Source organism: Hemitrygon akajei, chromosome 28, assembly GCF_048418815.1.
Source record: "Hemitrygon akajei chromosome 28, sHemAka1.3, whole genome shotgun sequence".
In the NCBI taxonomy this organism is placed as follows: domain Eukaryota; kingdom Metazoa; phylum Chordata; class Chondrichthyes; order Myliobatiformes; family Dasyatidae; genus Hemitrygon; species Hemitrygon akajei.
The window spans coordinates 4,945,306-4,973,232 of record NC_133151.1 but is presented as its reverse complement, the minus strand read 5'-3'; the positions used below and the strand labels follow the sequence as shown (position 1 = coordinate 4,973,232).

The 27,927-nt window shown below is 45.4% G+C and overlaps 1 protein-coding gene across 1 annotated transcript in view; it reads right to left on the bottom strand.

Annotated features, from left to right (window-relative positions):
• Positions 1 to 27,722, bottom strand: part of LOC140717628 (leucine-rich repeat transmembrane protein FLRT1-like) — a 237,121-nt gene extending 209,399 nt beyond the window's left edge. The window contains exon 1 of the mRNA XM_073031217.1: positions 27,425 to 27,722. The gene's annotated coding sequence lies outside the window, so the exon portion shown is untranslated. The remainder of the gene's footprint in view (positions 1 to 27,424) is intronic.
• Between the last annotated feature and the right edge of the window lie 205 nt (positions 27,723 to 27,927).

The following is a 27,927-nucleotide window of genomic DNA, read 5'->3' as shown; positions in this document are numbered from 1 at the left end:
AGGGCGCCTTCATCGTGGCACAAGAGGAGGTATTGGATAGACATGTCAGAATGGGAAGCAAAATTAAAGTGATTGGCCACCGACCGGGCAGTTCCGGTTTTGGAGGATGGAGCGGAGGTGCTCAACGAAGCAGTCGCCGGGCCTCACCAGTGTAGGGGAGGCCAAATTAAGAGCGCCGGACACAACAGACGGCCCCAGCAGGTTTGCAGGTGAAGCGCTGCCTCACCTGGAAGGACTGTCCGGGGGCTCTGAACAGAGGTGAGCGAGGAGGTGTATGGGCAGGCGCAGAAACTTCAGTTACTACACAGCCATTACCTCAAGTGCTTCAGCTGCTTATTAACAATTCCCTCTGACATTATTGAGTTTTAAAACACTTTTAAGTTGCTCGCATTCAATGAAAAATCAGGAAAATAGCCTGCAGTAACAAATCGGTGTTAAATTTCAATGTAAATTCCTTCTAATGCTTTGAATTTCAAAGCAGAATACCAGCGAGACTCCCTGTAGGTACTTCACACATATGTGCTGACTATAGCAGCCGCTCTACACGGTCTCTTAATTATTAGTGATGATCCAATTCTGGCCACCTCTCTACAGGAAGACTGTGGAGGCTTTGGAGAGGGTGCAGGGTTACAAAGATGCTGCCTGGGTTAGAGGGAATCGCTATTAAGAGGAGTAGACGTACTTAAATCGTTTTCTCCGGAAAGCAATACGAAGCACCAGCGTTTAAACTTGCAATGTAAACACACCTTATCACTTGTTAATTTATTTGTAGCAATATTACTTTAGGTGTTGCGTGTGTGTCAGTCATATGCACTATGAGTCGCACCTCGGACTGGAGGAATGTTGTTGCGTTTGGCGGTGTGTATGTTTATACATGAAGCCCGGTAGTGTAGTGGTTAGCGCAACACTTTACAGTACAGGGCCACCCGGCCTCTGTTCCCGCCGCTGCCTGCAAGGACTTTGTACGTTCTCTCCGTGACCGCGTGGGCTTCCTCTCGCAGTCCTAAAGCCAGTAGGTTAATTGGTCATTGTCAATTGTCCTGTGATTAGGTCAAGATTGAATTGGGGGATCGCTGTGTAGTCCGGCTCGGAGGGCCGGATGTATCTCAATAAAATAGTTGAAATGACAATAACATGAGGAAATCTCCAGATGCTGGAATTTCAAATAACACACACAAAATGGTGGTGGAACACAGCAGGCCAGGCAGCATCTACAGGGAGAAGTGCTGTCGACGTTTCGGGCCGAGACCCTTCGTCAGGACTAACTGAAAGGAGAGATAGTAAGAGATTTGAAGGTAGGAGGGGGAGGGGGAAATGCGAAATGATAGGAGAAGACCGGAGGGGGTGGGGTGAAGCTGAGAGCTGGAAAGGTGATTGGGGAAAGTGATACCGAGCTGGAGAAGGGAAAGGATCATGGGACGGGAGGCTGAGGGAGAAAGAAAGGGGGAGGGGAGCACCAGAGGGAGATGGAGAACAGACAGAGTGATGGGCAGAGAGAGAGAGTAAAAAAACAAACAACTAAATATGTCAGGGATAGGGTAAGAAGGGGAGGAGGGGCATTAACGGAAGTTAGAGAAGTCCTAACAAAGGGTCTCGGCCCGAAACGTCAACAGCGCTTCTCCCTATAGATGCTGCCTGGCCTGCTGTGTTCCACCAGCATTTTGTGTGTGTTGTTTGAAATGACAATAAACTTGACCTGAAGTTTAATAAAGTTGACTTGAAGGGCATGATTTGTGGCGGGAGAGGGCAAATTCAAAGGAGGTGCGCAGGGCAAGTTTGTTTGCAAAAACACAGTGATTGGTGTGTCACCAGTAACACTCGCAAATTCCTAACAGATGTATCGTGGAGAGTATTCTAACTGGCTGCATCACCGTCTGGTATGGAGAGGGGGCAACTGCACAGGATTGAAAGAATCTGCAGAGAGTTGTGAATTTAGTCCACTCCATCGTGGGCGCTAGCCTGCATAGTATCCAAGACACCTTGAAGGAGCGATGCCTGAGGAAGGCAGCGTCCATCATTAGGGACCCCCACCACCCAGGACATGTCCTTGCCATCAGGGAGGAGGTACAGGAGCCTGAAGGCACACATGCAACGATTCAGGAACAGCTTCTTCCCCTCCGCCATCAGGGAGGAGGTACAGGAGCCTGAAGGCACACACTCAACGATTCAGGAACAGCTTCTTCCCCTCTGCCATCCGATTTCTGAATGGGCATCGAACCCATCAACACTACCTCACTACTTTTTTTTATTTGTCTTTGCACTACTTATTTAATTTAACTTCTATATATATACTGAAATTCAGTATTTTCTCTATTATTACATATTGCATTTGTATTGCTGCTGCAAAAATAACAAATTTCATGACATATGCCGGTGATATTAAACCTGGTTCTGATGTGTGCCTGGACTGTTCTGTCAGGGGTGGTGGTGAAATCATATACAATAGAGGCATTTAAGAGGTTCTTTAATAGGCACGGGAACGTGCAGAGAATGGAAGGATATGGACTCTGTGAAGGCAAAAAGGTTTTAGTTTAGTTAGATGTTTAAATGTCTTGGCACAATGTCAGGGGCCGACGTTCTTGTATTATCCAATGCTGAAATGTTCTATTTTCTATGTACTTCTACCAATTAAATTAGTTTCAGGCCATTACTTTACAACATGTAAAAAGTCCAGAGAATTGAATCCAGATGGATTGAAAAGGCAGGTGAGGGTCGGGCCGGTTCTGCTCACTGCTTAGCGACATTTAGTCGGCTCTGTGCTGAGGCTGTGGCCAGCTCCAGGCTTCACGTCTATGGACTCACTCCTGTTCTGAATGCTGTTTGCACCATACGGTATATTTTTCTCTCTACACATTAGGTGCTTGACAGCCTTTTGTATGGGTGCTTTCGGATTTCTTTGTTTTGTCGTCTAAATTGATGAATCTCAAGGTTGTAAAATGCACACATACTTTGATAATAATTGTACTTTAAACTTTAAAGGACGGGTGATCTGTTTTACTGTCCACTTGCACAAACACACAGATCTACCGTGTCAAGTTAGAACTTTTTATTTCTTGCCTTCATTCCTGTGAAGTGTTTTTCACTGAGCTTGCTTTAGAATGATCATAATCGAAACAACATTCCATCGAAAAACCAGTGTAAATACACAACAGCCCGGCCTGCATGTGTGGTGGGAGAAACAGAAATACTTCAGAACGGTAGGATCCTGAACACTGACTTTTGTGTTTCCCTTAGATTTCCAGCATCTGCAGTATCTTACTTTTTCCACCTAAGAAGACCAAGAAAATATTCTTGAACTATTTTTGCCGAGAATTAATAGGAAGACCTATTCCTAAGAAAGGGCGTGCTGACAATGGAGAGGGTTCACAAAAATAATTCCGGGAATGAAAAGATTACCATATGAGGAGCATTCGACAGATCTAGGTCTGCACTCAGAAGAATGCGGGAGGGGAGGTGGGGGTCTGTACTTGGAAGAATAGGGGGCGGGGGGAGATCATTGAAACCTATTGAATAATTGAAAGGCCTGAATAGAGTGGATGTGGAGAGGATGTTTCCTCTGGCGGGGGGTGGGGAGTCTAAGACCAGAAGACACAGGCTAAGAATAGAGGGACATCCATTTAGAATGGAGACGAGGAGGAATTTCTTTAGCTAGGGAGTGGTGAATCTGTGGAATTCATTGCCACAGGCAGCTGAGGCGGCCAAAATTTTATGTGTATTTAAGGAAGTGGTTAATAAGGTTCTTGATTTGTCAGGGAATGAAGGGATATGGGGAGAAAACAGAAGACAGGGGCTGAGAGGAAAATGGCAAGTCTTGATGTGCCAAATGACCCAATTCTGCTCCTATATCTTAGAGTCTTAATGTTGGCCTGAGACATTTTTGCTAACAAAGCCCCATTTGGTTTCTTACTTTAAACTCGCAACAGTTCATTCATTGTTTCCGCATATTGGTAGAACAGAGGTTGTACAGTGCCAGGTTCTCTCACTGGGTGAAGAGGACGGCAGAGGAGCAGGGCAAGGAGGGAAGGCGAGGGGGCAGGGGTCAGTTGCCCTTCCTTTTGAAACTTGGATCATTAAGCCATTGTCTTGCTGGCAAACCTTGGCCTAATTGCCGGCCCCTCTGCGGGCATTTCTGCCCCCTTTAATGACCCTCTGCCTCTGCAGCGGAATTTGCAGTTCCGCTGCAGAACTGCCACTGCTTTTCCTCTCTGGACACAGCCCCCTCCCTCAGTGGAGGGTGATTCGTTCGGAGGCTCACTGCCCCGGCTAATGACTACCCGGCCCGGCACTCTGCAACGTCCACAGCTCTTCCTTGCTGAGAAATGACCTCACAGATCAGTTACTGAGCACCATCTCTGTGCGTTTCAACTTCAGCATGAATCAGTGCATTCAGGAGGAGAAAATGAAAATAATAACAAAATGGATGTTGATGACTGCTTGCATCTGATCTTATAAAGGCTACAGGTTCATTAATTATGTTGTCAAGGAAACAAGACCGCATTGACTTCTTTATTTCCCTTTATAATTTGTGTATTATTTATTTATACTGGCAGGATGCTTGCATTGGGAATACACATAAAAAGAATATCTTCCATACAAAATATTCTCTTTGTAATCATTTACCCCCATCACTTCATGCAATTTTTTTTTGTTCCATTCTGTCAAGCACTGACATAATATCTGGGCTGACGCTAATCCATAGCAGGATTTTGTTTGGCTGAGATGATAACAAGTAGTAGTGATTCTGTTCAATGGCTTCGACACTGTCATAACATACTTTCTCTGTGTCATTCCATTGGAGCAACAGTGTGAACGAGTCACCAGTCTGTCGCCGTGACACAGTCTGACGTATCATTCTGACTCCAAAGAAGGCATCATAAAACAATGTCATTCTAGCACAAAAACAACGTTTGCAGGTCCATCTTTAGCAGAAATACACACACACACACACATATATATAGCGGTGTGGTTGTGTCTTTACTGATATTCTGCCCGTGTTTCCAAATCTGAGGACTGGGCCTCGAAGCTGTGGATTTGCCTAGCGAGGTCTCAGAAAGGTGATATCCTCACCCCTGTCACCCAGGACGTGCCCTCTTCTCATTGCTACCATCAGGAAGGAGGTACAGGAGCCTGAAGACACACACTCAGCGATTCAGGAACAGCTTCTTCCCCTCTGCCATCAGGGAGGAGGTACAGGAGCCTGACGACACACACTCAGCGATTCAGGAACAGCTTCTTCCCCTCTGCCATCAGGGAGGAGGTACAGGAGCCTGAAGACACACACTCAGCGATTCAGGAACAGCTTCTTCCCCTCCGCCATCCGATTTCTGAATGGACATTGAACCCATGAACACTACCTCACTACTTCCTTTGGCACCAATTATTTAATTTAACTATTCAATATATACTTACTGTAATTCGCAGCATTTATGATCATGTATTGCACTGTACTGCTGTCATAAGAAACGGCAAATTTCATGACGCACGCTGACGATCTTAAACCTGATTCTGAGATTGAAGGCAACAGTGACGGTCGTAAAACTTCACACAGGTGGGAACGAAGCCCTTCGGCTGTCGTCTGGACTGATTTCTATCCACGCGTTATCAGTCCCTCTACGGTGTACAATTTTTAGGTAATTTGCTTAGCTCCCTTTCGGAGGACTCTGCTCAAGCTATGTGCACATAGTAGAACACCGTGGATTCTAACCGCCTTCTAAGCACCTTTACTCCTCAACTTTCTCATATTTAATGTGAAAAAGAAAATAAATCAGGTGACTAATTTGGAGGAAGCGACACCACACAGTAGCACTGCTGGAAGCTACTCAGCTGACAGATAGAAATGTGTCGACTTTGCCGCAGCAGTACAATGCAATACATCATAACAGAGAAAAAAACTGAATTACTGTAAGTATATATAGTATTAAATAGTTAAATTAAAGTACTGCCAAAAAAAAGTAGTGAGGTAGTGTTTATGGGTTCAATGTCCGTTCAGAAATCTGATGGCAGAGGGGGAGAAGCTGCTCCTGAATTGCTGAGTGTGTGCCTTGTTTTTTGATCTGTATCATTTTTCCGTACAACACGACAGACTATAGTTCAAAACATAAACCCAAAACAGTGTGGGAGGCACTGAGAGGCTCAGGCAGCATCTGTGGAGAGAGAAATAGAGTCAACATTTCAGGTCGATAACCTCCCCCATTTGCATTTTCCTTTGTTTTTTAAAAAAATTGTGGTCCTGTGCTTGTTCAAAGTAAATTTTATCATCAGAGTACAGACACGTCACCACATACAACCCTGAGATGCATTTTCCTGTGGGCATACTCAGCAAATCTATAGAATAGTAACTATAACAGGCTCAATGAAAGATCAACCAGAGTGCAGAAGACAACAAACTGTGCAAACGCACATATAAATAAATAGCAATAAATAACGAGAACATGAGATGAAGTGTCCTTAAAAGGGAGATCATTGGTTGTGGGAACATCTCAATGGATGGGCAAGTCAGTGTAGATATCCCCCTTTATTCAAGGGTCTGATGGTTGAACCTGGTGGCGCGAGTCCGGAGGCTCTTGAAATTCCACCTGATAGCAGCAGTGAGAAGAGAGCTTGGCCTGGGTAGGGAGGATCTCTGATGATGGATGTGAAAGGTGCCATGTGAACATCAAGTTTTCTTCTAATTTGACTGTATTAAACACCAATTGTGTTGGCGCTTGGCCAAGTGGTTAAGGCGTTGGTCTAGTGATCTGAAGGTCGCTAGTTCGAGCCTTGGCTGAGGCTGCACGTGTGTCCTTGAGCAAGGCACTTAACCACACATTGCTCTGCGATGACACCGGTGCCAAGCTGTATGGGTCCTAATGCCCTTCCCTTGGGCAACATCGGTGGCGTGGAGAGGGGAGACTTGCAGCTTGGGCAACTGCCGGTCTCCCACACAACCCCGCCCAGGCCTGCGCCCTGGAAACCTTCCAAGGTGCAAATCCATGGTCTATCGAGACTAACGGAGGCCTATATAATACAAATTACTCTTTGTTTCAAATGCAACATGTCTTTGTGAAATATAAATTTATCTTTGTACCTGAGCGGGAATTTCCTTGTGGCTTCTCCTGTCCTGCCAAGAGTTTGGTGGAAATTTAACATATGCATGAGCTTTCTTCTTATTATTATTTCTTGTGTGTTATTGTGATGCAGCCAGAGAATGCCTGAAGAAATTTCACTGTTCCTCTTTAACATGAAGGAAGGAAAGAATAAGCAAAAGCCATTTTGTTCAGCCTGCCAAAGTAAAGGCCAGATAAACGATCTCATCCAAATTCCTGAGGGAAGAAGGTTTTGCATAAATGCTTTCTAATCTTTAAAGATAGTCTCGCAAATCTTCTGAATTTTCATCCTTCCCTGCATTCTCCCTCAGTCCCAGTACTGCATGCTTTAAAATGCCTGGGAACTGATTAGGAAGGAATTCTACTTTGCAGTGAATTCATAATTGTTGTCCAGTGACAAATTAACAGGACAGATCAGCACGTGCTATTGATGAATTTTGATCCAGTAAAAAATAATGCAAAATCTATCTTTCTGCTAAGCAAATTCAGCATCCAAAGGCACTTGCCTCAGATACGCAAGCTCTACCAACAAAGTCTTCTGTCTCCATAGCAACTCTGATCACTTCAGCATTAATAATATTTTTTACATTATTAATTTTCACATATACATCTCCCATATCTTGTATAATTTTTTTTTAGCAAAGTTCACATCCCAGTTTTTACACTGGTGAGACTGTGCTCGCTGAATACCTTCCACTAATGTAGACTGAAGGATCATACCTTGAGGAGATGGACAAGTAATCACATTTCAATCTTTAAAATAAGGTGGTTCTTCAGATAAATTGGATCTCTTAAAAGGGGGAAAGAGTGCTGTGTTAAAACTAATCACCATTTGCGTTTTTAATGAAAACAGTTGTAAACACAGAGGGAAAAAAACAAGGCAAATGGTCCCGATTTAAACATTTAATCAGGAAAATAATGAGAATTGATTTTGCTCTTTATTGGCGGACAATTAGCAGTTACAGGTTTCAGATTCAGGAGGTTACGTGTTCAGGTCAAGGGTCGATGCTGCCTGGGCTGACTCTAGCATTGAGGTCCAAGATGCTTTTACACAGGTGGTATATAGAGCAGTACAGTGGGTGAGCTTGAGGAATGATATCATGTCAACAGCGAGGAACAGAGCAGAAAATTTCACTCAAAATGGAAAGTGTACAAGCAAGTTCATCTCCAGCATGACAGCTATTTCAGATACATCACAGACAGCGCTGATCATTTCTGAATATTTAAAATATATGATATATTGAAAATATTAATTTGCATTTCCTTTGAGCACTACTTTAATAGTAAACACAAGAGATTATTCAGAACAACACACACAAAATGCAGGCCAGGCAGCATCTATAGGAAGAAGTACAGTCGACGTTTCGGGCCGAAACCCTTTATCAGGATTATTCGGAAGCTGGAGATCCAGGGTAACCTATACAAAATGCTGGAGGAACTCAGCAGGTCGGGCAGCATCTATAGGAAGAAGTACAGTCGACGTTTCGGGCCAAAACCCTTCGTCAGGATTATTCAGAAGCTGGAAATCCAGGGTAACGTATACAAAATGCTGGAGGAACTCAGCAGGTCAGGCAGCATCTATGGAGAGGAATAGACAGTCCACGTTTTGGGCTGAGACCCTTCATCAGGACCTGCTTATTCTCAGGAACAAGGCTTGGAGATACTTTTTAAATCTGATTTTTGGAGTAAGTGTATGGCCTACACCGACCTCCCACCTCCACCTGCCCTAGAGCGGTGGATATGCCTTCTTGAAATACTGCTGTCCAGCTGAAGGCACTCTCACAACACAATTGAGCGCGGAGTTCCAGCACTTAGACACAGCAATAAAGAAAAAATAGCAAAAAAAATTTCCCGGGAAGTATCGGACATGGCTTGATAGCCTGTAGTCAAGTTCCAACAATTTGATGTTCTCAGTCATCTTGGCAGCACAGGTTTGGGAGGCAGTGTTTGTGTAGTCAAGTACCTACAGCGTCTTTGACAGAAGGCACAAACTGTATCTTTGATGGGATCACAGCTGAAGAAATAAGTGCCTAGGGCAGTGAGTGGAGTGGCAGATAAACGGCCTGCTTCATTCTGAGTGGTGTTGAGCTTCTCAGGTTGTTCCGGCTGCATTAAAGGCAAATGCAGAGTATTCAGTCACATTCCTAACTTGGAATGCGAGACGATATAATTTGAATCAGGTCTGATGTCGTGGCATTTGTCGTCTTTGCTGGGGGGAAAAATATGTGAATTAAAGTTAAATTAAACAAGCAGTGTAGAAATAGAAATAAAAATGTAGTTGGGGTAGTGTTAAGACCAAAAGATGTAGGAGCAGGAGTAGGCCATTCGGCCCCTCGAGTCTGCTCCGCCATTCAATCGCGGGCTGATCCGATTCTTACGGTCATCCCCACTCCCCTGCCTTCTCCCCAGACCCTTTGATGCCCTGGCTGATCAAGAATCTATCTATCTCGGCCTTAAATGCACCCAATGACTTGGCCCCCACAGCCGCTCGTGACAACAAATTCCGCAGATTTACCGCCCGCTGACTGAAGTAATTTCTCCGCATTTCTGTTCTAAGTAGGCGTCCTTCAATCCTGAAGTCATGCCCTCTTGTCCTAGACTCCCCTACCATGGAAAATAACTTTGCCATATCTAATCTGTTCAGGCCTTTTAACATGTTTCTATGAGACCCCTCCCTCCTCATTCTCCTGAACTCCAGGGAATACAGCCCAAGAGCTGCCAGACGTTCCTCATACGGTAACCCTTTCATTCGGTATAGTTACAGCTATTTAGGACCCTGGTCAGACCCCACTTGTGCTCAGTTCCGGTCGCCTCACTACAAGAAGGATGTGGAAACTATAGAAAGGCTGCAGAGGAGATTTACAAGGATGTTGCCTGGATTGGAGAGCGTGCCTTATGAGAATAGGTTCAGTGAACTCGGCCTTTTCTCCTTGGAGAGACATAGCATGAGAGGTGACCCGATAGAGGTGTATAAGATGATGAGAGGCATTGATCATGTGGATAGTCAGAGGCTTTTCCCCAGGGCTGAAATGGCTAACATGAGAGGACACAGATTTAAGGTGCTTGGAAGTAGGTACAGAGGAGATGTCAGGGGTCAGTTTTTTACTCAGAGTGGTGAGTGCGTGGAATGGGCTGCCGGTGACGGTGGTGGAGACGGATGCGATAGGGTCTTTTAAGAGGCTCCTGGATAGGTACATGGAACTTAGAAAAATACAGGGCTATGGGTAACCTGATGTAATTTCAAAAGTAGGTACATGTTTGGCACAGCATTGTGGGCCAAAGGGCCTGTATTGTGCTGTGGGTTTTCTGTGTTTCAATGCTCATGGATTCAATGTCCATTCAGACATATCTGCACCTGGTGTGTCGAGCTGCAGCTCCTGAGGGACCGAGTTAGGGAACTGGAGCTGCAGCTCGATGACCTTCGTCTGGTCAGGGAAAGTGAGGAGGTGGTAGAGAGGAGTTATAGGCAGGTGGTCACACTGGGGCCACGGGAGACAGATTAAGTGGCTCATAGTCAGGAGGGGCCAGGGGAAGAGTCAGGTACTAGAGAGTACCCCTGTGGCTGTTCCCCTGAACAGTAAGTACTCCTGTTTGAGTACTGTTGGGGGGTGGGGAACAGCCTACCTGGGGGAAGCAACAGTGGCTGTGCTTTGGCACGGAGTCCGGCCCTTTGGCTCAGAAGGGAAGGAAAGGAAGAAGGCAGTAGTGATAGGGGACTCTAAAGTTAGGGGGTCAGACAGGTGATTCTGTGGACGCAGGAAAGAAACTTGGATGGTAGTTTGCCTCCCAGGTGCCAGGGTCTGGGATGTTTCAGGTCGTGTCCACGATATCCTGCAGTGGGAGAGAGAACAGCCAGAGGTCGTGGTACATCTTGGGACCAACGACATAGGTAGGAAAAGGGAAGAGGTCCTGAAAACAGACTACAGGGAGTTAGGAAGGAAGTTGAGAAGCAGGACCTCAAAGATAGTAACCTCAGAATTACTGCCTGTTCCATGTAACAGTGAGTATAGGAATAGAATGAGATGGAGGATAAATGCGTTGTTGAGGGATTGGAGCAGGGGGCAGGGATTCAGATTTCTGGATCATTGGGACCTCTTTTGGGGCAGGTGTGACCTGTACAAAAAGGACGGATTGCACTTGAATCCCAGGGGGACCAATATCCTGGCGGGGAGAGTTTTAACTAGAATTGCTGGGGGGTGGGAACTGAACTGAAGAGATATTGGCTCACAATATCTGTTGAGGCTGAAGAGGCTGTTGGCTCACAAATAGAAAAAGCTTGGAGACAGTGTGTGAGGGAGGATAGGCAGGTGATAGAGAAGGGACGCGCTCAGACCGATGGTTTGAGATGTGTCTATTTTAATGCAAGGAGTGTTGTGAACAAAGCGGATGAGCTTAGAGCGTGGATCAGTACTTGGAGATATGATGTGGTGGCCATTACAGAGATTTGGATGGCTCAGGGACAGGAATGGTTACTTCAAGTGCCGGGATTTAGATGTTTCAGAAAGGACAGGGAGGGAGGGAGGCAAAAGAGGTGGGGGTGTGGCACTGTTGATCAGAGATAGTGTTACGGCTGCAGAAAAGGTGGACGCCATGGAGGGATTGTCTACAGAGTCTCTGTGGGTGGAGATTAGGAATAGGAAGGGGTCAATAACTCTACTGGGTGTTTTATATAGACCGCCCAATAGAAACAGGGATATTGAGGAGTAGATAGGGAAACAGATCCTGGAAAGGTGTAATAATAACAGAGTTGTCATGGTGGGAATTTTAATTTCCCAAATATTGATTGGCATGTCCCTAGAGTGAGTGGTTTAGATGGGCTGAAGTTTGTTAGGTGTGTTCAGGAAGGTTTCCTGACACAATATGTAGATAAGCCTATGAGAGGAGAGGCTGTACTTGATTTGGTATTGGGAAATGAACCTGATCAGGTGTCAGATCTCTCAGTGGGAGAGCATTTTGGAAATAGTGATCACAATTCTATCTCCTTTACAATAGCATTGGAGAGAGATAGGAACAGACAAGTTAGAAAAGTGTTTAATTGAAGTAAGGGGAATTATGAGGCTATCAGGCAGGAACTTGGAAGCTTAATTTGGGTACAGATGTTCTCAGGGAAAGATATGTAAGAAATGTGGCAAATGTTCAGGGATATTTGTGCAGAGTTCTGCACAGGTACGTTCCAATGAGACAGGGAAGTTATGGTAGGGTACAGGAACCGTGGTGTACAAAGGCTGCAGTCAATCTAGTCAAGAAGAAAAGCTTACAAAAGGTTCAGAGAGCTTAGAGATCTAGAAGATTATAAGGCTAATAGGAAGCAGTTTAAGAAGGAAATTAGGAGAGCCAGAAGGGGCCATGAGAAGGCCTTGGCGGGCAGGATTAAGGAAAACCCCAAGGCATTCTACAAGTATGTGAAGAGCAAGAGGATAAGACGTGAAAGAATAGGACCTATCAAGTGTGACAGTGGAAAAGTGTGTATGGAACCAGAGGAAATAGCAGAGGTACTTAATGAATACTTTGCTTCAGTATTCACTATGGAAAAGGATCTTGGCGATTGTAGTGATGACTTGCAGCGGACTGAAAAGCTTGAGCATGTAGATATTAAGAAAGAGGATGTGCTGGAGCTTTTGGAAAGCATCAAGTTGGATAAGTCACTGGGACCAGATGAGATGTACCCCAGGCTACTGTGGGAGGCGAGGGTGGAGATTGCTGAGCCTCTGGCGATGATCTTTGCATCGTCAATGGGGATGGAAGAGGTTCCAGAGGATTGGAGAGTTAAGGATGTTGTTCCTTTATTCAAGAAAGGGAGTAGAGATAGCCCAGGAAATTATACACCAGTCTTACTTCAGTGGTTGGTAAGTTGATGGAGAAGATCCTGAGTGGCAGGATTTATGAACATTTGGAGAGGTACAATATGATTAGGAATAGTCAGCATGGCTTTGTCAAGGGCAGGTCATGCCTTATGAGCCTGATTGTATTTTTTGAGGATGTGACTAAACACATTGATGAAGGAAGAGCAGTAGATGTGATGTATATAGATTTCAGCAAGGCATTTGATAAGGTACCCCATGCAAGGTTCATTGAGAAAGTAAGGAGGCATGGGATCCAAGGGGACATTGCTTTGTGGATCCAAAAGTGGCTTGCCCACAGAAGCCGAAGAGTGGTTGTAGATGGGTCATATTCTGCATGGGGGTCAGTCACCAGTGGTGTGCCTCAGGGATCTGTTCTGGGACCCTTACTCTTCGTGATTTCTATAAATGACCTGGATGAGGAAGTGGAGGGATGGGTTAGTAAGTTTGCTGATGACACAAAGGTTGGGGGTGTTGTGGATAGTGTGGAGGGCTGTCAGAGGTTACAGCGGGACATTGATAGGATGCAAAGCTGGGCTGAGAAGTGGCAGATGGAGTTCAACCCAGAAAAGTGGTTCTTCTTAGTAGGTCAAATATGATGGCAGAATATCATATTAATGGTAAGACTCTAGGCAGTGTGGAGGATCAGAGGGATCTTGGGGTCCGAGTCCACAGGATGCTCAAAGCAGCTGCGCAGGTTGACTCTGTAGTTAAGAAGACATATGGTGTATGGCCTTCATCAATCGTGGAATTGAATTTAGGAGCCGAGAGGTAATGTTGCAGCTATATAGGACCCTGGTCAGACCCCACTTGGAGTACTGTGCTTATATATACGATATATATGTGATATATATCACAGCAAGTATCATCATTGGAATCCTAACCCACAGGTTCCCCCTTCCAAGTAGTCTCGGAGTGTCTGCATTCAAGATTCAAAAACTTTATTGTCATTCTAACCGTACATCAGCTCTGCAGGGCAGAATGAGACAGCGTTTCCCAGGAGCAGTGCAATCATAACATAACAAACGCAACACTAAATAATCAACATAACCATAAATAGTAAAACACAACAGCCACATGTCAGTTAAAAACAAGTTATAAGTGTCCAGTGCAAGTTAAAAGTGTCCAGAGTCACGTAGAGCAGCTATTTAGCAGTCTGACTGCCTGTGGGAGGAAGCTGTTTAGTAGCCTTGTGGTTTTAGTTTTGATGCTCCTGTAACGTTTACCTGATGGCAGAAGAACAAACAGTTCATGGAGAGGGTGTGAGGGGTCTTTAATGATGTACCGTGTCTTCTGGAGGCATCGACTCTGAAAGAGGTCTTGGACAGAAGGTAGGGAGACCCCAATAACCTTCTCTGCTCCCCTAACCACCCTCTGCAAGGCTTTTTTGTCGGCAGCACTGCAGCTGGAGTAATTGCTTCCCAGTTAAGTATGTACAACTTCTTGGACCAAAGAGGGCCTCTTGATGTGCAGGATCTATGTGACTTAAGCGATCCATGTGTCCACAAAGCAACATGTTCTAAGTTGCATGGAACCTCTTCTTCACGAAGCCATGATTCTTTCACACAGAAGTCTGTGCGTTCCAAATTTCTTCCTCAGTGCCCTTCTTGAGCTGAGTAAATAGAATGTATATCTCAGGAGATCTGTTGGCCTCGAATCCCTCTGACTTAACAAATATCTTCCTGTCATCGATTTCAAAATGCCTGGTCCTGATTAGACTCCCAAGATTGAATTGCAAATGCATATTTTACTTGTAGATTTTATAATCAGATTCCCTACAAGTTAAAATTTAGAGTTGGGAAATCTACACTGAAAGATGCTTCATTCTTATAAAATGAAAACTAGTATTAGTACAGCCAATAGCTGTTAACTCATCCGAGAAAAATAAGAACTTAAGACATCAGAACATACACCGGCCCATCGAGTGTGCTCCACCTTTCTGTCAGGGCTGATTTATTATCCCCCTCCACTCCATTCTCCAGCCTGCCTCCCCATAACCTTTAACTAATCAAGAACCTATCAATCTCTACCTTAATATGCCCAATGACTTGGCCTCCACAACTGTCTATAGCAATGAATTCCACAGATTCACCACCCTCTGGCTGAAGAAATTCATCCTCACCAACGTTCTACAGTCACGTCCTTGTACTCGGATGCTGTGCACCCTGGTCCTAGACTCTCCCACTATTGGAAACATCCTCTCCACATCCACTCTATCTGTGTCCTCTGGTCCTAGACTCCCCCACTATAGGAAACATCCTCTCCACATCCACTCTATCTGTGTCCTCTGGTCCTAGACTCCCCCACTATAGGAAACATCCTCTCCACATCCACTCTATCTGTGTCTTCTGGTCCTAGACTCCCCCACTATAGGAAACATGCTCTCCACATCCACTCTATCTGTGTCCTCTGGTCCTAGACTCCCCCACTATAGGAAACATCCTCTCCACATCCACTCTATCTGTGTCCTCTGGTCCTAGACTCCCCCACTATAGGAAACATCCTCTCCACATCCACTCTATCTGTGTCCTCTGGTCCTAGACTCCCCCACTATAGGAAATATCCTTTCCACATCCACTCTATCTGTGTCCTCTGGTCCTAGACTCCCCCACTATAGGAAACATCCACTCTATCTGTGCCCTCTGGTCCTAGACTCTCCCACTATTGGAAACATCCTCTCCACATCCACTCTATCTGTGTCCTCTGGTCCTAGACTCCCCCACTATAGGAAACATCCTCTCCACATCCACTCTATCTGCGTCCTCTGGTCCTAGACTCTCCCACTATAGGAAGCATCCTCTCCACATCCACTCTATCGAAGCCTCACAGTATTCGATAGGTTTCACCGGGATCCTCCTCCCCTCATTCTGCTAAACTCTAGTGAGTACAGGCAACACACACAAAATGTTGGAGGGGCACCTATGGAAAAAAAGTACAGTTGACGTTTTGGGCTGAGACCCTTTGGCAGTCCTTCGGGATTCCGACAGCATTTTGTGTGTATTGCTTGGATTTCCAGCATCTACAGATTCTCTCTTGTTTGTGATTTGACTTCTAGCGAGTACAAGCCCAGAGCCAAACGCACCTCCTATGTTAACCCTTTCATTCCCACGATCATTCTCAAAAACCTCCCTAAAGTCAGCACATCCTTCCTTAGGTAATGGGCCCAAAACTGCTCACCAACAGCGGACTGACCAATGCCTTATAAAGCCTCAATTAAAATACCTCGGATTTTTTAGTCAGTGAGATTTCTTTCAGCTTCCTGTGGAGCCTTGTAAGCACCAAAATGTTCGGGTGGTTGTACATTTTTAAAAAAATAGTATTTGCCATGAATAATATAATGGGAACACCAATGCCTTTGAGCAGAAAATCCTCCAAAAGGTAGTGGATTTAGCCCAGTACATCACCTGCAAAGCCGTCCCGGCCATCGAGCACATCTGCATGAAACGTTGTCATAGAAAAGCAGCTTCCATCATCAAAAAATCCTCACCACCCAGTCCAGGCTCTCTTCTCGCTGCTGCCATCAGGTAGAAGGTACAAGAGGCTCAGGACTCGCACCACCGGATTCAATAACAGTTACTACCCCTCAACCATCAGGATAACTACACTCATTCTATTTCTGGTGCTCTCACAACTGATGATCTCACTTTAAGAACTCTTTATCTTGTTATTTATTGCTATTGATTTATTTTTGCATTTCAACGATTTTTTATGTTATCTATGTTCTCGATCTTTCTGTTTTAACTGTTTAGTTACAATTCTATAGATTTGCTTTGAGTGTAGGCCTCCGTTAGTCTCGATAGACCTTGGAAAGTTTCCAGGGCGCAATCCTGGGCAGGGTTTTTTTTAAAAAATGGAAGACCGGCAGTTGCCCAAGCTGCAGGCCTTCCCCTCTTCACGCCACCGATGTTGCCCAAGGGAAGGGCACTACGACCCAAGCAGCTTGGCACCGGTGTCGTCGCACATGATGAAGACCATGGAGCGGCTGATAATACAGAATCTGAGGCCACAAACCAGGCACGCCCAGGATCCTCTTCAGTTTGCGTATAAGGAGAAGGTGGGAGTGGAGGATGCTATCACATATTTGCTGCACAAATCACTCTCTCACCTAGATGGGGTCAGTTGTGCTGTGAGGATTACATTCCTTGACTTCTCTAGTGCCTTTAACACCATCCAGCCCAAGATCTTAAGGCACAAACTAACGGAGATGGGAGTAGACTCTCACATGGTGGATTGGATAGTGGACTACTTGACAGATAGACCTCAGTATGTGCGGTTGGGAGACTGTAGGTCTGACACGGTGGTAAGCAGCACAGGGGCGCCGCAGGGAACCGTACTCTCTCCGGTCCTGTTCACCCTGTACACATCAGACTTCCAATATAACTCGGAGTCCTGCCATGTGCAGAAGTTCGCTGATGACACGGCCATAGTGGGGTGTGTCAGGAATGGACAGGAGGAGGAGTATAGGAAACTGATACAGGACTTTGTGATATGGTGCAACTCAAACTACCTGCGTCTCAATATCACCAAGACCAAGGAGATGGTGGTGGACTTTAGGAGATCTAGGCCTCATATGGAGCCAGTGATCATTAATGGAGAATGTGTGGAGCAGGTTAAGACCTACAAGTATCTGGGAGTACAGTTAGACGAGAAGCTAGACTGGACTGCCAACACAGATGCCTTGTGCAGGAAGGCACAGAGTCGACTGTACTTCCTAAGAAGGTTGGCGTCATTCAATGTCTGTAGTGAGATGCTGAAGATGTTCTATAGGTCAGTTGTGGAGAGCGCCCTCTTCTTTGTGGTGGCGTGTTGGGGAGGAAGCATTAAGAAGAGGGACGCCTCACGTCTTAATAAGCTGGTAAGGAAGGCGGGCTCTGTCGTGGGCAAAGTACTGGAGAGTTTAACATCGGTAGCTGAGCGAAGGGCGCTGAGTAGGCTACGGTCAATTATGGATAACTCTGAACATCCTCTACATAGCACCATCCAGAGACAGAGAAGCAGTTTCAGTGACAGGTTACTATCGATGCAATGCTCCTCAGACAGGATGAAGAGGTCAATACTCCCCAATGCCATTAGGCTTTACAATTCTACCGCCAGGACTTAAGAACTTTTTAAAAGCTATTATTAATGCTTTTTGAGATAGTGATTTAGATGCATATCATATTTTTTTTACTGAGTTAAGTATTGTATGTAATCAGTTTTGCTACAACAAGTGTATGGGACATTGGAAAAAAGTTGAATTTCCCCATGGGGATGAATAAAGTATCTATCTATCTATCAGAGCAACGTGTGGTTAAGTGCCTTGCTCAAGGACACAAACACGCTGCCTCAGCTGAGGCTCGAACCAGTGACCTTCACATCACTAGACCGATGCCTTATCCACTAGGCCACGCGCCGACACATTTGCTGAGTATGCCCGCAGCAAAAAAAGAATCTCAGGATTGTATGCGCTCTGATATTAAGTTTTACTTTGAACTTTAGATTATCATTACTGAATAAATTTTACTGGTTAGAATTATAATGGGAGTTTCCAAATGTTCATGAAGAATTTTTGCTCCAGTAGGTCTGTTGCAAACTGCATGCCTATTTAGTATGACAAAGACTCTTCGGTCAAAGTGGGCCTAGGTTCAATTCACTGAGTGCTGAATTTACTCATTTCAGTTGGGCCATTGTTTGGGGAACAACAGCCAGAATTCATGCTCCTGCCTGTTAACCAGTGACTTCTGCTACTATGGGAATGGTATGAATGGAATTGGGTTTTCATTTTCAATGTAACTGGCCTCTCTTGACATCAGACTTGTACGCTCAAAGGCATGGTCAGGCCAAGCACATGAACAGTGATCACAGGCAAAAGCAGGAAATGAAGATCCATAACCAAAATTTGAATTTACTGATGAACACTTATCGATGAAGGATGTGGATACTATAGAGAGAGTACAGCGGAGATTTACAAGGATGTTGCCTGGATTGGGGAGCATGCCTTATGAGAATAGGTTGAGTGAACTTGGCCTTTTCTCCTTGGAGCGACGGAGGATGAGAGGTGACCTGATAGAGGTGTATAAAACGATGAGAGGCATTGATCGTGTGGAGAGTCAGAGGCTTTTCCCCAGGGCTGAAATGGTTAACACAAGGGGGCATAGTTTTAAGGTGCTTGGAAATAGGTACCAAGGGGATGTCAGGGGTAAGTTTCTCACACAGTGAGTGGTGGGTGTGTGGAATGCATTGCTAGCGACGGTGGTGGAGGCGGATACAATAGAGTCTTTTAAGAGCCTCTTAGGTAGGTACATGGAGCTTAGAAAATGAGAGGGCTGTGCGGTAGGGAAATTCTAGGCAGTTACTAGTGTAGGCTACATGGTTGGCACAACATTGTGGGCCGAGGGGCCTGTAATGTGCTGCGGATTGCTATGTTAGCATCATTCACACAAATAAGGCTCATTGGTCTTGATATCTAAGAACTGGCCGTCCACTGGAGAGCATTGAAAGGGAGGAGATATTTTTGTTTCACCACCTGAGAGAGTTAAACGTTAATTTGGATGCACTGAATTATGGAAAGCATTCTGTTTTCAACAGTGTTCATTTCCATAAGCAGAAAATTCAATAAATTCTATAATAGCGAGTGTCCACAGTTATATTATGAATACATTTTAAAGGAAAAAAGTTCATTTACATTCCTGCTTGTTAGGCAGCCAAATAGCCTGTGATTTGTTTTTTGATGACAGCTCAGGACAGTGACCAAATTGGAGATTTAATTCCATGCACTGATTTGCATGTGGTTAAAGGACAGGTCTTCATATCCATAGAGAATCAACTGGTGGCTGCTGTTGGCCTTTGTTGAACAAGGCTGTCGGTGTATACAGATCAGGAAATACTCATCTCAGAACTGAGAGAATACTCCGGATGCAAACCGGGATTTTCTGTGGGAAACCATCACTGCGCACAATGGAGGGGGCGAGTGAAGGCGAGGCTGCGAGGCACGTTCGAGACGGGAGACAGAGCTGGGGTGAGCGCAGCGGTGGTGCTTTGGAACCTAAACCGGGAGTGAGGCTGCATCCATCGAAGCAGCGCCTGGCCGACTTGCGGAGGTCGAGTATGGGCCCGAATGCTGGGCCCAGGCCGAGAGCATACTGCTGCGGCAGGGCTTGGGTCCGAGTGAAGGGGGCAACCGGGTGTTTGGACAATTTAAATACCGGGCCAGGTGGACTGAAAAGGCAGGGTGTCAAAAACCAGAGGCAAAGGTCGCTGCCAGTTCTGCTCCGCAATGCTTACTCCGCTGTCCTTGGTGCTGAGGCTGTGCCCTGCTCCCGCCGATTTGGGCTTAGTTCATCACACACCTCACAGACACTAAGACTAAGGCTATGGACCTTCTCTGGCTGCTCCAGGCTCCAGGTCTATGAACTCAATTTGGTTCTGAATGCTGTTGCTTTTACTGTTTGCACGATTTGGTTTTCTCACTCTCTGCGTGTTGGGTGTCGGTCTTGTCTTGAAATTGGGTTCTTTCGGGTTTCTCGCTTTGTGACTGCCTGCAAGCAGACGAATCTCACGGTTGTATCATTTATACACTCTTTGATAACTTTGAACTTTGAAGCAAGTCTCTACTGCTCCCTTCACGTGTGTTTCAGCTGGTTATCTTTAGTTCGGTTCCAGTATATTTGGAAAAGTGACGTGATTGTCCTGTGTGTTTGTGAGAGTGAGAATAAGAGTGAGAAAGGGGCTGTAATTGTTTTGTTACTGTAGTTCTGTTACTGTTGATGTAAGTGATTTACTTGTTCATTTTTTATTATTATTTTTTTTTAATTATTTTTTTTCTCTCTGCTAGATTATGTATTGCATTGAACTGCTGCTGCTAAGCTAACAAATTTCACGTCACGTGCCGGTGAGAATAAACATGATTCTGATTCTGGTGGTCTTCTGCCAAACATGGTGGGCAAACTATGTTGGCGACGGCTGCGGGCTGCCCCCAGCACATCCTTGGGTGCGCTGGTCGTTTATGCCAACGATGCATTTCACCGTATGGTTCGATGTACACGTGATAACTAAATGAACATGAATCTGAAAAATAATGCAGTACTTTTGTTTTAATAAGTCGTGTGTGAAATATAATTAATATTTCATTGTGCCTGGAAATAATAAGACGTGGGAGCAGAATTAGGCTATTCGGCTCGTTGAGTCTGCTCAGCCGTTCAATCGTGGTTGATTTATTATCCCTCTCTCGCCTTCTCCCTGTAACCTCTGATGCCCTGATTAACCGTGAACCTATCAAACTCTGCCTTAAATGTACCCAATGACTTGGCCTCCACAGACGTCTGTGGCATCAAGTCCCACAGATTCAACACTCTCTGGCTGAAGAAAATTTTCCTCATCTCTGTTCTAAATGGATGTCCCTCAATTCTGAGGCTGTGTCCTCTAGTCTTCGACCCCCCCCACCATAGAAACGCCCTCTGCACATTCTCTCTATTGAGGCCTTTGATAGGTTTCAATGAGGCCACCCCTCATTCTTCTGAATTCCAGTGAGTAGAGGCCCAAAGCCATCAAACGCTCCTCAGATGACAAGCCTTTCAATGCCAGAATCACTTTCACGAACACCCTTTGAACTCTGTCCAATGTCAGCACATTCGTTCTTCAATAAGGGGCAATGGGGTAGAAGTTGTTCTTGAGCTCGACGGTAGGCACTTCCACGCTTTTGTATCTTCTGGCTGACGAGGAAAGGGCAGGAGAGAAAATTCTGGGATGGGTGGGGGTCCTTGATTATACTGGCCACTTTACTGAGTTAGTGACAAGTTATTCCGTCAATGGAAGGGGAGGCTGGTTTATATCCTGTGTCCAGAATTCTCTAAAGTTTCTTGCTGTCACGGGCGGGGCAGTTGCCTTACCAAGCCGTGTCGCATCTAAATAGGGGAAATGACAAAATACTTCTGCCTCCTGAGGAAGTAGAGGCACTGCTGAGATATTTTGGCCGTGGTGTCAGCGTGCTTGGACCAGGACAGAGTGTTGGTGATATTCACTTCTAGAAACCTGAATCTCTGTCTCAGCCTCAACACCACTCTGATGTAGACAGGAGCATGTGTACTAACCCTCCCCCCCTTTGAAAAACCAAATAAACAACATCCACTCACTCTCCTTTGTCTATCCTGCCTCATTTCCTCAAAGAATCCCGTCAGATTTGACAGGCAAGATTTCCCCTTAAGGAAACCACACTGGCTTTGGCCTATTTTGCCATATGTGTCCAAGTACAGGTGTCCCCCGCTTTACGAACGTTCACTTTACGCCACTTCGCTTTTACAAAAGACTTAAATTAGTAACCTGTTTTCACATTACAGAGAGGATTTTCGCTTTTATGAAGATTTTCCCCATATAAATTAATGGTTCTTCGCTTTACGCCATTGAGGCTTAAGAAAGGTTTCATAGGAACGCTCTACCTTTGTAAAAAGGGGGGGGGGAAGACACTTGTACCCCGAAACCTCATCCTCAATAACAAACTCCAACATTTTCCCAACCACTGAAGTCAGGCGAACTGGCCATTAATTTCCTTTCTTCCCTTCTTAAAGAGTGGAGTGACATTTGAAATTTTTCAGTCCCCTGGAACCATTCCAGAATCTAGTGATCTTTGAAAGATCATTACTCTGTTAGAATCCTGGGTGTAGTCCATCTGGTCTACTACCTTCAGACTTTTCAGCTTCCCAAGCACCTTATTAGTAAGAGCAAAACTCCCTCTTCTGCCCCCTGACATTTGCACATTTCTGGAATTTGGCTGGTGTCTTCCATAGATACCGTCGCAAAATACTCTTTAAGTTCATCCGCCATTTCTTTGACCCCCCATTACGACATCTCCAGCGCCATTTTCCAGCAGTCCAATATCCACGCTCGTCTCTCTTGTGCTCGTTATTGTCGCTGTTCCTCTCCGCGCCGTATGGCGTATCGGGCAGCAGCCTTGCCTTTTCTTTAGCATTTGGTCTGTTTTCCTTTATGAGGCCAAGTTGCCGGCTCGACACTCAACCCAGCACGGATGGAAGACGCGTAAGGAGCCGACTGGATTTGAACCCACGACCAATCGCCCTGAAGTCCGGTGCTGACACCACTACAGCAACGGCCAGTAGTCTCGCACCCTTTATATACCTGAAAAAACCTCTTAGCATCCTCTTTTATATTACTGGCCGTCTTCATTTTCTGGGATGAATAAATTCCAGAAGGCTTTCCCAGCATTAGGAGCACAACTGAACGCTTGCAAGTTTGCTTGTGCGTTCTAATCTCTCGTCAAAGAAGTTTATTTTTAAACCGTTGTTCCCACTCTTGTGGCATATCCTCAGCCCTCTGTTGATACTCCTGTACATCTGTGTCATTCACATTTGAAGTATGTGCCAAGTTAATTATCCCCCTTGTCTTTTCCGTTCGGTCCCGGTGCGGGGAAAACAAACTGGCTTTCAGATGCTGCTCTGTTGGCTCCTGTGCCAGACGGGGTTTGTGGGGAGCTCGGAGATGAACCATCTTCCTTGCCTTGCAGAGTGGCGTGCGGTACTGCAGAACACGGCTGATTTAGATGAACCCTTGAACAGTTTAGCTGCAGTTGCTGTGACACTGCAATTAATCCCTGAAGTATTTAATCTGGACTAAAATTTAGTTTAGAGCTGAGTGCAACAGGCATATTTCTTTGATAAAGCGTTCTGTAGCTTTTACAGAACGATTGCCACCGCCTGTCTTTAAATTATAAGATTTATTGTGGCCATATTTAGAGGCACAATAAGAATGTGCAGTCCTGCGACTGTTTCATTTTCATAGACGATGCCATGGGGATTAACAGTGGCCAGTAGATTTTCAGCTTCGGGCTGAACTGTTAACGAAGTTCGGCTGCATCGCCGTCTGTTATGAGGGGGTGGGTGGGGGGGCTACTGCACAGGATGTCAATAAGCTGCAGAGAGTTGTAAACTCAGTCAGCTCCATCACGGGAACCGGCCTCCGTCGTATCCAGGACATCTTCAAGGAGCGATGCCTCAGAAAGGCGCGTCCATCATTAAGGACCCCCATCACTCAGGACATGCCCTCTTCTCATTGCTACCATCAGGGAGGAGGTACAGGAGCCTGAAGACACACACTCAGCGATTCAGGAACAGCTTCTTCCCCTCTGCCATCAGGGAGGAGGTACAGGAGCCTGAAGACACACACTCAGCGATTCAGGAACAGCTTCTTCCCCTCTGCCATCAGGGAGGAGGTACAGGAGCCTGAAGGCACACACTCAACGATTCAGGAACAGCTTCTTCCCCTCTGCCATCAGGGAGGGGGTACAGGAGCCTGAAGGCACACACTCAACGATTCAGGAACAGCTTCTTCCCCTCTGCCATCAGGGAGGAGGTACAGGAGCCTGAAGACACACACTCAACGATTCAGGAACAGCTTCTTCCCCTCTGCCATCAGGGAGGGGGTACAGGAGCCTGAAGACACACACTCAACGATTCAGGAACAGCTTCTTCCCCTCTGCCATCCGATTTCTGGATGGACATCGAACCCACGAACACTACTTCACTGCTTTTTCATTTCTATTTTTGCACTACTTATTTAACTAATATATAAAATATATGTATACTTACTGTAATTCACAGTTTTTTTTCATTACTGTTATGCATTGCATTGTACTGCTGCTGCAAAGACAACAAATCTCCCGAGATACGTCGGTGATATGAAACCTGATTCTGATTCAGATTCGTTCCGAATTTCAGTTTATAGATGCAGGAGCCACCGATCAGCAGGGCAGGAAACGGTGCGAGTAGAAGGCAGGAAAACCAGCACTGGCACGAGAGAAACAGGAGACCGGGACTAAAGCTGCACGCAGGTACAATGAAGACCAGCAGCCTCATTCACTGTCACGCTCCCTGTTAATGTACACTGCGACCAGCGTTGTTCCTGACATCCATTGTCTCTCAGCCAAGCTGTCAGACTCAACTCTGCTTTGGCCTTCTGGACAGTCAGTCCTCTTACACCCGGTTCCCAACGCAATTTTCACATCGCATCAAATACTGTAGCTGCCACATCTCGGGATTCGTTAAGCCTGACGAACAGGGAAAGTTAGCTATCCTATTAATTTTGCCCCATTTGGCAGAAGAGCATTCTACTGAACTACACAAGAAAATCTTGATTTTACTTGTGATATATGGCAGGTATCCCAAGCCCAATAAAGGGAGTGTTTTCATCCAGCCACACACACACAAGCTTTCACCTCATTTTGTAACCAAAAGCACGATTGTAACATACGGTTTTGTTAACTTAGAAAAAAAACACAGTTCCTGCTTGCTAACAGATTTTTACTGGGTCGGTGGGGATGAAGTTGGAACTAGAATCTAGTTGATTTTTTTTTAAAGCACCATTTGATTTAATCCTCCTTGCTTTCCATCGAAATTACTTAAAGGCTTTACTGGGTATGTGCGCTGCCTCTTTCCACTGTAGCATCTCTTTGCACGTATGCCCGGAAAAAAATCAGAGCTCCACTGGAGCTTCGTTTCGCCCCTTTTCCCATATATACAGCTTTCAAACTTGGCAGCTGCAGCCTTTGTTGCTTCGTGGAATTTTTTCTCTCTCTCAGAGAAAACTGACAACTAAGCTGCCTTTTTACCCACAAATACATCAGAGCTGAATTTCTTGTATGTGTAAGCAGGTTTGAAACCGGTCGCCCAGTGGTAGGACTGATCTCCCAGTGTTATTTGCTTTTCACCCTTTTATATCTCTCTGCATTTCCTACTTTATTCCTTTCGCTCGGCCTTTACAAATATCATCAAAGCATCTGTTATTTGTGACCAAACCATCTTATCTAACTTCATTAACATTCAATGCATAGAGCAGTTAAGGAAACCACAGCTAATCTCCCTGCGGGAATACTCAGTTCAGCAGTAGAAATGATCTAAATTTGGTCCAAAAAAAATACAAAAACGGACAGAAAAGTGAGGATTTTACAGTAACATTGCTAAATCACACAGAGCAGTTTTTCCAGCCCTTGGCTCTGAAACCTGCCACAGAAACCACTGATGTGGAAAAAAAAATCACTCACCTGGTTTAAAAAAAAACAGTTTAGGCCATAACGCTCTTTCACCAAATGCACTCGGAGTAAAATTACCATCAAGGCAATCTTTGCAACACACAATAACAAAAAAAAACCCCTGAATCCGTCAGCAATCAGGAGAGGGCCGGGAAACATCCAAAGCTTTGGAGAAGGAGGTGAGAGTGAAGAAAAAGGTAGAAATAAATAAAGCTCCTGGCAATTAACTGCCAAATGACATTGCTTTATGGTGCTTGAATAAGAGAGAGAAAGGATAAGAGCAGGGAGACAAGACCTGTTATATGCATGCGGGCTGATCAGGCAACTGGAAAACAAACAGGCTTCTTCATTGTCATAAGCAGATTGCCAAAGAAGAGTTTTAATTTTCAGACATTTCACAATCTTAATGCCTTTCCTTGGAATTCACATGTTGCTAGTTAACTAACTATTCCTGCTCCTTCCTACTTTTCTTTCCCAAGTTTGCAGTCACCCCCCCACCCCCTCAATATATTCTCAGTTCATGAGGAGCCTGAGGGATACAGGTACCGGCGGCAGGGCTGGAAATGCGCGATTAATATCCGAGAGTGAGCATTAGGAATTTGCTCCGTGTCTTCACTGTTAGCAACGCATTTTGCCTCGTCCAGCACTGCCTTATGCAAACTGACAGGCTTCATACTTACTTTCAGTTCCCTCGATTTCCATCGCTCTTCCGTGCACACTTTCTGTCCGTGTAAAATTACACCACAGTTGCGGGCCAAAATACTGTATCCACACTCCCACTCGCCAAAGGGAGTGCGATATAGTTACCCGACCATCTCTTTTTTTTAAAAAAAAAATATAGCAAACAGAAAACTACAAGAATAGTATTAAATACGACCGGAATCTTCAATTTTAACAATAAAACCACAAGTGGAATATAACTTTACGTAAATGACCGGTTAGTCACCACAAGATGCACTTCCCAGAAACATGTCCGTAATAGTGTGGTGTGGTGCTTTTGGAATAAGGGAACATGTAATCTTCGACAAATTAATACAGAATATATATGCCAACATTGAAAATAATATCAATAATTATCTAAACCACCATAAAATAAAGAAATTATCCGCGAATCTCCACAATTCTTTAATCTGGCAATCATATTTCAGTAAGACGATCAATATTGGGAAATGTTTTGATGTGTAGATGCACAGGAGGGTTTCCCGTCGCGAGAGCGATTTAACATCTTTCCCGCCGTCACAGTTAACTCGCCCAATTATTCGCATTAAGATCGACTGGTGCTGACTGATTCTGTTCACAAGTGCAGGAAAACTTTGTGTGCACAAGACAGAGGCCCTCTATTCAAGCTTAGCTCGCTGTGCATCTAGTAGTGAGCGGAGATCCGCAAAATCGTGGGGTGGGGGGGGGGGGCGGGGGGAGGTGGAGAGAGGGAGAGAGAGAGAGAAATTCTTCCAAACGAGTAGAGCAATTTAGCGCCCGCTTACCTGTCCAGGGGTTTGCTCATCTTCAGGCGCAGCGGTCCAGATGAAAAGCCCCCATGAAGCACAGGAGGTATTCCACTCAGCGAGAGGGGGGGGGTGGGTGGGCAGAAGTGAAAAAAAAGTGCTCCTGAAGTCAGAACGCACCAGCAAGGTACACAAGCCACCGGGCGATCGCGCATCAAGCGGGGGGCAAAGGGTCTCGGTGTTCCCAGAAACGCGTCGTACGAGCCGGCTAGTAGCCACCGCAAGAACTGAACTAGAGAAGCGAGGGCTCCTGCAGACGCGCTTCGCTGAAAATCCTGATGAGATCACCGAAGGGTTGGGCTTCCGCGCTGACAGACAGCCGAGGATGGGCTTTTGGGAGTTTGCATTCACCGCTATCTTGAGGGGATGCGAATCTAACCTTGTGGGCTCTTCCACACGGAATAACTCAGTCATGTGTACCCGTTTAAACAAAAGCCAGCGGCTGGCTAGATAGATAGATATATGTATAAACTCGAGACCGA